The following is a 10,141-nucleotide window of genomic DNA, read 5'->3' as shown; positions in this document are numbered from 1 at the left end:
TCCATCTCTGGAGATTTTTAAGAGCAAGTTAGACAAACACCTGTCAGGAATGGTCTAGATAGTATAGTCCTGCCATGAGTGCAGGGGCCTGGACTAGATGACCTCTCAAGGTCCCTTCCAATCCTATGATTCCCCTACATAGGCCATGGCTTATGCCTAGGGAAACCCCATCCTTTCTCTAAGTAACATGAGGTTAAGACACCTGGACAGTAAGTGCAGTGTCTCACTAGCAAGGCAAGAGCCTTTCCTGTTCGCTCTGCTGTAGTTTGGTGGAGACAGGCTGCCTCCATCCCTGTCTGAGGGATTTGGAGGGGCAGTGGCCAACCAGCCTGCTTCTGTTCTCCACAAATCTTCAGGGATCTCCAGTGACCATATTCAAGGTGCCACACCATGCATCCTCTATGGCTTCTAGAAGAAGCAGCCAGTGGGGAATCCCTGGAGAACCACTGATTGTCTATCTTTGGAGTGGCCGTTGGAACAAAGGATAGGAAAGCCTGTGAGTGACTCCAATCCCTTCACCCACATCATCAATAGTACATGTCTGGAAAACAAAAGGAATAGCTGAGTGTAGGGGGTAGGGCATTGAGTGTGCTACCTAAATATTCTGGAAGTTTCTGTGAATACTATTCCAGACATTTGGATTTTTCACTCGGGTTGCAGATCCCTAGTGCGGCATTATAGAGAAGTTAATTTCTTTTTGCTTGCATTAATATACTGTTGGATCCACGTAAACGAGGAGAGTAACCTGCAGCCAGACATGTAAGCAAATAACATTTGGAGAAGGCTGATGTTTTCTATTGTCTGTGGCCTTTCTGATTCATGCAATATTAATGTGCCTTTTTGGCTTCCTCCTGTGCGGAAAACACTTCCTCCTGCTCAATGTAGTTTGATGTTTGACAATGACTTCATATTCACAATGCAAACAGACAGACTTCTTTACACACAGCCTGCAGCAAGAAAACACATTTTCTTCCTATCTACAATATTTGCAGTAAGGGGGGGTGGGGTGAGGCAGTGCCTCCAATACCAACCTAAAATGAACCTAAACAATTTCTTTTCATGGCACTTATTTTAAGGTTACATCATCACAAGATGACTTAGAATTTTAAAAAAAAATCCATAGCAAACATAGGAGTACTCAAGTTGTCTAAGTTCTTAATGAAAACAAAACAAAGATGAAATACATAGAAATATAATATATTTACATCAGAACACCCACAACTCATTGACCAAATTCAGCCCATACTAAGGATATGTTAGCAACAGCTGGGAAACGTGAAAGAAAGATGTTACACTTTAATCACTTCTAGAAGCTTTCATTAACTTTTTTGCATGTGCCAAAGTTTCTGTTTGAAAGGGTGAATGCAACACACAGCCTACATTACACATAAATGTCATTGGGGTAGCACAGAGTAAATACCAGGACTTCACCCACTGCTGGCAGCCATTAGAAGAAAATTATCCCTCATTAATAATATTGCACATCTTTTTTTTGACATTCCCACTGTCATTTGTAAATACAATAAAGATTAAGGCCCAGTCCTGCAAAGATTTACACACATGCTCAACATCAGGCACTGTGAGTATTCCCATGAGAGTCAAGATTTCACCCCAACTACATAAAAATAAGTACATGCATAAGTCTTCACAGGATCAGGGCCTTAAAAACACAAGCATACTTCAAAACTACAGTAAGTGTTCAGGACAGATTCTGCCACTCTTTGTTTCTATGTCTGCAGCCCATGGTTTGGGAACAGTCTTAAAGGCAAAAAACTGGGAACTGTTAAAAGCTTCCAGAATCCTCATACTGGGAGGAAGGGATGCATAGAAAGTCCTCAGTTGGGAAGTTAAAGGACAATCTATTTGCCAGCTGACCATTCAGTTTAGTATGAGGCAGAGATTTTTATTTCAGGTCTGTAGTAGTTTTCTGTTAGCTCTTCAGGTTCTTCCTGTTTATTTTCCACTTTCTATGAATAATTATGTTATTCCTTCCTGCTCCCCAAAAATGGGGATGAGGAGAAGGGATGAGAAGTTCCTCCTGGCAGGGTTTCTGGGAATTTAAATAAAACAACAACCATTTCTTTATATATATATATATATATATATATTTCTTCTGAATTCTCTATCAGGGACTTTTCTGTGGGAGGTGGAATCTCCATTTCCCTTTATGGTGGTTGGTTAAGACGTCCTTGTATGGTATGCTGTCACTGGGTTATGGCTCACTTATGCCTATGCCTTCCTACTTTTGCTCAACCTAATCAGTTCCCTATTACATCAGTTTCCTCCACGGTAGTCACCCCACTCTCCTCCAATGAGAGCATGGTGAGTGAGAAAGTGTCAGGAGTAGGATTTCCTGACACCTTTTGAGACTCCTTATCCCTTCATGAAGTCAGGGAAGTCCTCACATCCTATAGCCAGCCCCATAATGTACAGACAGAGGGGCTGGAAGCAGCCTGCCTGTCTCAGCAGGCCAAGGCCTTCTTATTCAACTGCACCAGCTACCCCATACAGACGGCTCCAGGCATGCCTAGAAGAGGGGCAGGAATGGCTCTGGAGAAGTAGAGCTCAATGTTGCCAACTCCCATTATTCTTGTGATAGTTGCTATTTTTGCTTTTGCAAATCAGTGCTTCTGGTAATCTTGCTTAAAGTCCCAGCTCCTGAAGTGAATTGATTAGGTGACCATCTTTTAGCTCTACTGGTTGCAGAGAAAAGCTTGAACACATGAGCCAAATGTTTCCTGAAGTCTTAAAACCTGGAAAGCAAATGAAAAGACCCAAGATTTATCATCTTTAAATCCCTTCTATTTTTGTCTTGAGACTATGTAGCAAAATTAACAGTTAATAAATTTTAATTAAAGATGTGTCTAAATCGCCTAGACTGCTTTGAAGATGTCAGCCACACACATTAATGATATGTAATCTGATTTTGTTTCTGTACTGAGGAACATAGAAAAGAACTTGATTGTATTTGTATTAATAAGATAGACAATGCAAAACACAGAAACAAGAACTCTACTAGTAAAGTAGTAATTTCTTCCTGCTTAGTTCATCTTTTCCTTTTGTGGAGTGGATATAAAAGATAACTAAAATGTGTCTGACGGGGGTTAAGTGTTTCCTGGGTAGAAGATAAATCAATGAAGGTTGCATCAGGGATCTCACACAGTGGAGTTTATCCTCTAGGTCATTAAGATGAGGAAGAGAAATGTGAATTGATGTTAGTGCCAGTTATTGCTGAGTGCTCGTGCTTGAATTGGTGCCGATAAGCCTAAGACCAGGAGGAGGAAGAACTGCAGTGTATGAGGGAGGAAAATGTAGAGGTGGAAATAAAAGATAAATAAAAATAGAAATCTTGCACAGATCTTCAAACTTTAAAACATTTTTTTTACTCCAGCCTGTCAACCAAGACAAAACGCAGGTTATGTGTTCGTTGTCTTTCTAGGCACAGTGATACTATATTTTTTACCTTTTGTCATAGACGACATTGTTTTTAGAAGAAAAATATGTATTACTTTACCAATGAAAAGCCTATTTCACTATACACATTTATAAATATAATTTGAAGGCATATTAATGCACTTACAAATTTGAGAGCTTATTCATTTAAAAGCAGAGTACCCTTGGAACTGATATTCAAAGAGTTAATTTAGGAATCAAAATAGTGGAGTCAATACCAGGACAAATGATCTTGAGAGGCACTTGGAATAAATAGCATCTGCAGACCTGTCAAGACTGAGTCTTGAGTAATGAGAATCACTTTTTTTTTTTATTTGGGAAAAAAGAAAGAAATGACACTTTGGTTGTAAATTGCCTCACTCCTGCACCATTTTAAATATACTGTTGGACAACAGATTAAATCAGTTCATAAGGGAACCGCTGAATGTACTCAAACATTCATTCACAAAGCCCGTTCCTCTTTCCTCAGATGTCAGTTTCCTCTTGAAAATCTTCTGTTTCTAAAGGTCACAGGAAGGTGAAAAGTTATTGGATGGATACCAAGATGCAGAAAAAGTGATTGTTGTTAATGAACAGGGCATTTTTTTTTGTCTATAAAGAAGACTGATTCCTCTGCTTATGTGAGCTGAGGGTGTATGCATGTTGTGTCCCATTCCATACAGGCAAGTATAGTTTATACTATGTTGTATAGTCCCCCCATTTTCCTGGGGATCTCAAAGAAGCCTTTACATTCAGTGGGGTGATGACATTCTTAGCACACTCATCAAGTGACATTCTCCATGGCATCATCCCCTGCTCAACCCCCAGATTTCCACATGAAATTAATGCTGCTTCAGGCAACATCCAGCCTTGTGCAATCTCCCTTCTCAGTTGCTAGTTAGCACGTTCAGCGGAATACAGACAAAGCTGAGCTGCCAAAGCATCATTTACCCAGGCAGGACTAGGAGCTCAAAAGATCTGGTGGTGCCCTTCTCCAGGAATTCTGTGGCAGCCTCTCAACCTCATGCTTTGCTGAGGGAGGTCTCTAAAATCCTACAAACATTTTTTGTGCAGGGACAAGTCTTCTCAATTCCAGAAGTCCTCTGAATGCATGAGATTGGGATGCATCTTCCCACTCCCTTCCATTATTTTGCAACTCTCCTCCATTCAAGGAAAGAGTTTTTAGGTGCCCACAGAACTCATCTACAACCTATGATCCTGGAGTCTGGACTGTGAAACATTGCTGCTCTCCCCAACTTACCCTTCATTCAGAGGTTCAGGGGCTGTTTGTATCCAGGTTCACCAGTAATAATAAAAATAACTTCCACTTTAGAGAGACAAGGTGGGTGAGGTAATATTTTTTTATTGGACAAGCTTCTGATGTTGAGAGAGAGAAGATTTCCAGCTTGCACAGAGTTCTTCAGGTCTCCACAAAAGTTGGTCCAATAAAAGATATTACCTCACCCACCTTGTCTCTAATATCCTGAGACCAAAACAGCTACAACAACACTTCCTATTTATAGTCATAGTCAAGTCAAAATACTGCACCCAACATCATCACTGTGGTATTTCAGGACTACTATTTCTGGTCCTAACTGGAAACCAGAAATAGACTATGGAAACACAAGTCCATTAAGAAGTTGCCCCAATCCTATTCTGAAGTATGGTTTCAGGCCTAGTATGAGTGATCATGAAAGATTCAGGCCAGTTCTTATTTGTTTCTGATTTGGTTTGCCCATTCCAGATATCAATTCTAAATTCTAAAGAGGATATTTATAGTTAGATATTTTTAAATCAGCAGGTCCAGATAATTCAAATCCAATAATTTTAAAAGAGCCAGCTGAGAAGATCACTGGAACACTAATGTTGATTTGTAATAAGTCTTGGAGTAATGCAGAAGTTCCAGAAGACTGGAAGAAAGCTAATGGGGAGCCAGTATTTAAAGAGGGTAAACAGGATGACCTGGATAATTATAGCCCTGTCAGGATGACATCAATCCTTGGTAAGATAATGGAACAGCTGACACAGGACATGATTAATAAAAAATTAAAAGAGGATAATATAATTAATGCAAATCAATGCATTTTTTTTGGAAAATAGATCCTATAAAACTATCTTGATATTTTTTTGATAAGATTACATGTTTGGTTGATAAAGGTAATAGTGTTGATGTAATATACCTAGACTTCTGTAAGGCATTTGACTTGGTATCACACAAATTTTTTATTAAAAAATGACAACAATGTAAAATTAAACTGGCACACGTTAAATGAATTAAAAATTGGCTAAAGGATAGGCCTCAAAATGTAACTGTAAATGGGGAATCAACATCAAGTATGTGTGTTTTCAGCAGGGTCCCACCAGGATCAGTTCTTGGTCCTAAACTATTTAACATTTTTACCAATGACATAGAAGAAATCAAATCTACACTGTTAAAGTTTACAGATGCCACAGAAATTGGGGGAGAAGTAAAAAATGAAGAGTAAAAGTCACAGATCCAGAGTGATCTGTATCACTTAATACACAGGTGCAAGCAAACAGTATATGTTTTAATATTGCTAAATGAAAATATATACATCGATGACAAAGAATATAGGTTGTACTTACAGGCTGGGAGACTTGACCTGGGAAGCAAGGACTCTGAAAAAGATTTGGGGTCCACGGTGGAAAGTCAGGTGAACAAGAGCTCCCAGAGTGACACTGTGGCCAATAGAGCTAATGCAATCCTTGGACATATAAACAGGGGAATCTTGAGTAGGAGAAGAAGTTATTTTACCTCTATATTTTGCACTTGTGTGACTGCTGCTGGAATACTGTGTACAGTTCCGATGCCCATAAATCAAGAAGGATGTTGATAAACTGGAGAGGGTTCAGAGAAGGACCACAAGAATGAATAAAGGATTAGAAAACCTGCCTTAAAGTGATGACTCAAAGAGCTCAATCTGTTTATCTTAACAGTGAAAAGGTTAAGGGGTGACTTGATTACAAGCTGTATGTATTTACATGGGGAAAAAATATTTGATAATGGGCTCTTCAGTCTAGCAAAAACATGATCCAATTAATGGATGTTGAAACTGGACAAATTCAACCTGAAACTAAAGTGTAAAATTGTATGGTCAGAGTAATTAACCATTGGATCAATTTATGAAGGGTTGTGATGGATTCTCCATTACTCACAATTTTAAAATCAAAATTGAAAGTGATTTTTTTTAAGGGTATGCTCTAGGAATTATTTGGAGAAGTTCAGTGGCCTGTGTTATACAGGGGGTCAGATCACAATGGTCCATTCTGTCCTTGTAATCTATGAATAATATTACATATATCATCATTTGTAAAACACAACAAAATGGAAAGAAAAAGAAAGAAACTTCTTAATCTAATAATTAGCTATAGAGAAAATACCTTTAGAAGTCTACACTGCCATTAAAGAAGAAAATCTTGGCTAATTTTTCAAAAAGTTAAACATAATCCTTCATAGGTACATTATACATCAACTACTACATTAATAGGCAGTAATGCATGGGTGCAGCTCCCATATCAGCCATTACATGGTAAGGGAAGCAAGAAAGAAAGGGAGAGCTGACAAAAAGACAGAGACTAACGCAAAAGCATGGAAACACGGGCAGTAATAGTAGTGACATTAATTGTTGGTAGGTGATGGATCACTGCTGATCTAGGCTGCCCAACTCAATTCAGTTTTTTGGTTAGTTTTTGAAAATGTCCTTGCATTTTAGGGAGTGATTGATGTTACTAACATCATAAGAAAATGCTATGTATTTTCTTAGCATTTACATCTGAAGGTCCAATGGTCATGTGTCCCTGAATTCTCTTAAAGAATTCAATTTCTCCTTTGTGAATGGGAAAAAATGCTTAAGTTCTAGGGTAATGGTGAAATGATTGACATTAATTCATACTGAAACAGTGTTGTACTTACACTGTTCCTATAAACAGAATGAGGTACTATGCTTGCCTTTAAAATGTATTAAGAACAACAAATATTTGTTTTACTGGCAAGAAATGAATTTAACATTTTTTAATTAAAAATAGAATGAGTGTTTGTGATTTTAAATAAATCACAGTCTATTGAGTATGAGAAAGAAGAACAAATTAAAGTAATTCAAGCAGCAGCATTGCAAGCTCCATTTTCCATTATTACTAAAGCTATGAAACACCACAATATGCTATTGTTATCTCTAGAATGAAAGTATCCTCTGCTCAGTTTCTGAAAACATTTCATTCACTTTGATAAAATGGGCATGTAAAACATTCATTATAAAAGTAAGAGTGACTATGTTGCCCGCTTGTCTGACACAATTCACTTTCTTTGGGTGGAAAGTTATGACCCTTTTCTGGCTTAACACCTCTATTTTATATTACAAAATGGTAAACCATTTAATTGCTATGAGGCAGTTTCCCCATGTATAAAATGAGTTTATTCATATTATTTATTTGCATTGTCTAGCACTTATTTGTACTTCCTTTCTAAGGTAAGGGTCTCAGTTTTTCTGCCAGTGACTTGATAGCAGAATGGTCTTGTTATTAAGGCTGAATTGAGACTCAAGAAATGTAGGTTCAATTCCAAGCTTTGCCACAGAATTCATGTGTAACCTTGGGTAAAACATCTGATTTCTCTGCACCTCAAATACTCATTTGTAAAATGGGGATAGCAAAATTCTTCTCTCAGATGCTTTGTTTGATGTCTAAATATACAAGAAAATCTCTTTGGGGAAGGGACCGTCTCTTACTGTCTGTATATACAACACCTACAACGGTGGGGCTTTGAGCCTGGTTGGGGCCTGTAGGCATTACTTCAATACAAATAAATACTAATCATCTGATGATAGTGGCTGTATACTATTGCAAGGCATTATTAATTATAAAAACTCTTAAAAGTACTGTTTGCTTCTTAAACTGTTTCTTTTTAATGAACCTTCTATGCTCACATTGCTGTGCACCTCCCATTTCTTTAATTGCTGGCTTTCTCCTATTTAAGAAGGAAATAGGATACCTCTCTCCTTTGGCTGGAAAGCAGGAAATGTTTTCATGCTTGAAGACAAGAGCCACCCTTTCCTTCCCAACCTCCTCTACCTCTAGAAAATAGAGGTGTCGCCGCCATGACTCACCCATCATTTTGTCATTACTGATTCTAAACCTCACCTGAAGGTAACTCTCCCTAATTGCAACACACTGAGCTACAGCTATATCCACTGTATCACATTTTGTACTCTGTAAATTAAACCCATCACAGACTCTCTCTAAGGACCTTTTGTTAATACACTGAACTCTTCTCTGTAGTTACATACACACACACAGTACAAATAACTAAATTGGGCTTGTTTTTCCATTGCTGAGCATGGTCACTCTCCTAAGGGCTTGAATAGACACAAAAGCTGTACTGCTTTCACTATACCTGTATAGTATATCTGTATAGTGAAAGCAGTATAACCCCCTAGAATACTCAGTTTTAAGGTTATAAAAGATACTTGTACAGATATAACTCAGTCCTGTATGGGAAGGGGGGATATGCTATAACAGTATAAGACACCTTTACACCACTATAACTCCATCCATACGAGGTATTTGCACCAGTTTAACTAATTTAGTAATAATCACACTGTAACAAGGCAGGGCTTCTCCCCAGCTTTCTAATGACTCACAATACCTGCCTATACTCTCTTTTAGGCAAGTTTATTGTCCAAACTTAAACAATCAAACCAAATCAACAGTTGCCCAGCTTACTCTTCACGGTTTGGCTCTGACTGCCTCCCCTCACAGGGGCCTCTCTGAAAATGCCTACTGCTTTTTACAGCTGCTCAGCCGGTTTCCACTCACAACTATAGCTCTCTGGAACCCTATATAACCCAAGGTGTAGCCTCACCCCCTTAATTGGCCCAAGTGGGAGCATCTGATCTGGCATAGGCATGTGGACCTACTTCATTTACAGGGGCCAGCTGCTTTGTGACACAGACCCTATCTAGAATAATTGTACCAGTATAAAGCTGTGTGTAAACCAGACCTACCTATTGGAAGAAATAAGGTGCAGATTCTCAAAGGTATGGTGCCTAACTCCCATTTATTTCAATGGGCTGTACATACCCATATACCTATTTGGATCAGTGCTTAAGCACATATCAAGAGAAGATAAGATCCATATCAACTTGTAAACATTTTCCTATCCTCTTTGTACCCTAACTTTACAAATCCCCTTTCCAATATTGGTTAACATTCTCAACCAAAAAAAAATTAAGATGACTTATATTCCTCTTTTTACTTCAAACACCAAAAAAATGTAAATGCTACAGTTAAACCTATTTATGGTTGGTAGACAAAAAAAAAATGAGAATTGGACATTGCATAATATTTACAAATATTGCACACTTCTCTCACATTTTTTCAACTAAGGATTTCAAAATGCCTTACAAATATTAATTATTAACTTCCCTTGAAGTGTATAAACAGTACTACAAATTTGGGGGCCATTTAGGAACTTCATGGGGTACAGTACAGTGACAATTGTGGTCACTCGGAATGTCATGGCAACAGAATGGAACACCGACTTGGGCAAAAGGTGTAGAACTCAGATCATTTGCCTCCACAAAAATCCAAGGTCCTACCACGTCCTGTGACAGACAACAGAGGAGTTCACATTGCACCCACTTGGTGGCAGAGAGACACACATGCACACATTACAACATTGTACCCATTTTAT

General features: G+C 38.4%; 1 long non-coding RNA gene across 1 annotated transcript; it reads right to left on the bottom strand.

Moving 5' to 3' along the window:
* Nucleotides 1-1,181: 1,181 nt before the first annotated feature.
* LOC120398618 lies at nt 1,182-9,260 on the bottom strand. Its single transcript, XR_005594581.1, has 2 exons — nt 9,172-9,260; nt 1,182-2,753 (listed from the first exon to the last, which is right to left on the bottom strand). It is a non-coding gene; the product is annotated as an uncharacterized LOC120398618 (long non-coding RNA).
* Nucleotides 9,261-10,141: the final 881 nt, after the last annotated feature.

The sequence above is a fragment of the Mauremys reevesii genome, linkage group 2 (genome assembly GCF_016161935.1).
Source record: "Mauremys reevesii isolate NIE-2019 linkage group 2, ASM1616193v1, whole genome shotgun sequence".
NCBI classification, from domain to species: Eukaryota; Metazoa; Chordata; order Testudines; family Geoemydidae; genus Mauremys; species Mauremys reevesii.
Note: the sequence above shows the minus strand (reverse complement) of the source record. Positions and strands in the feature narration are given on the sequence as shown.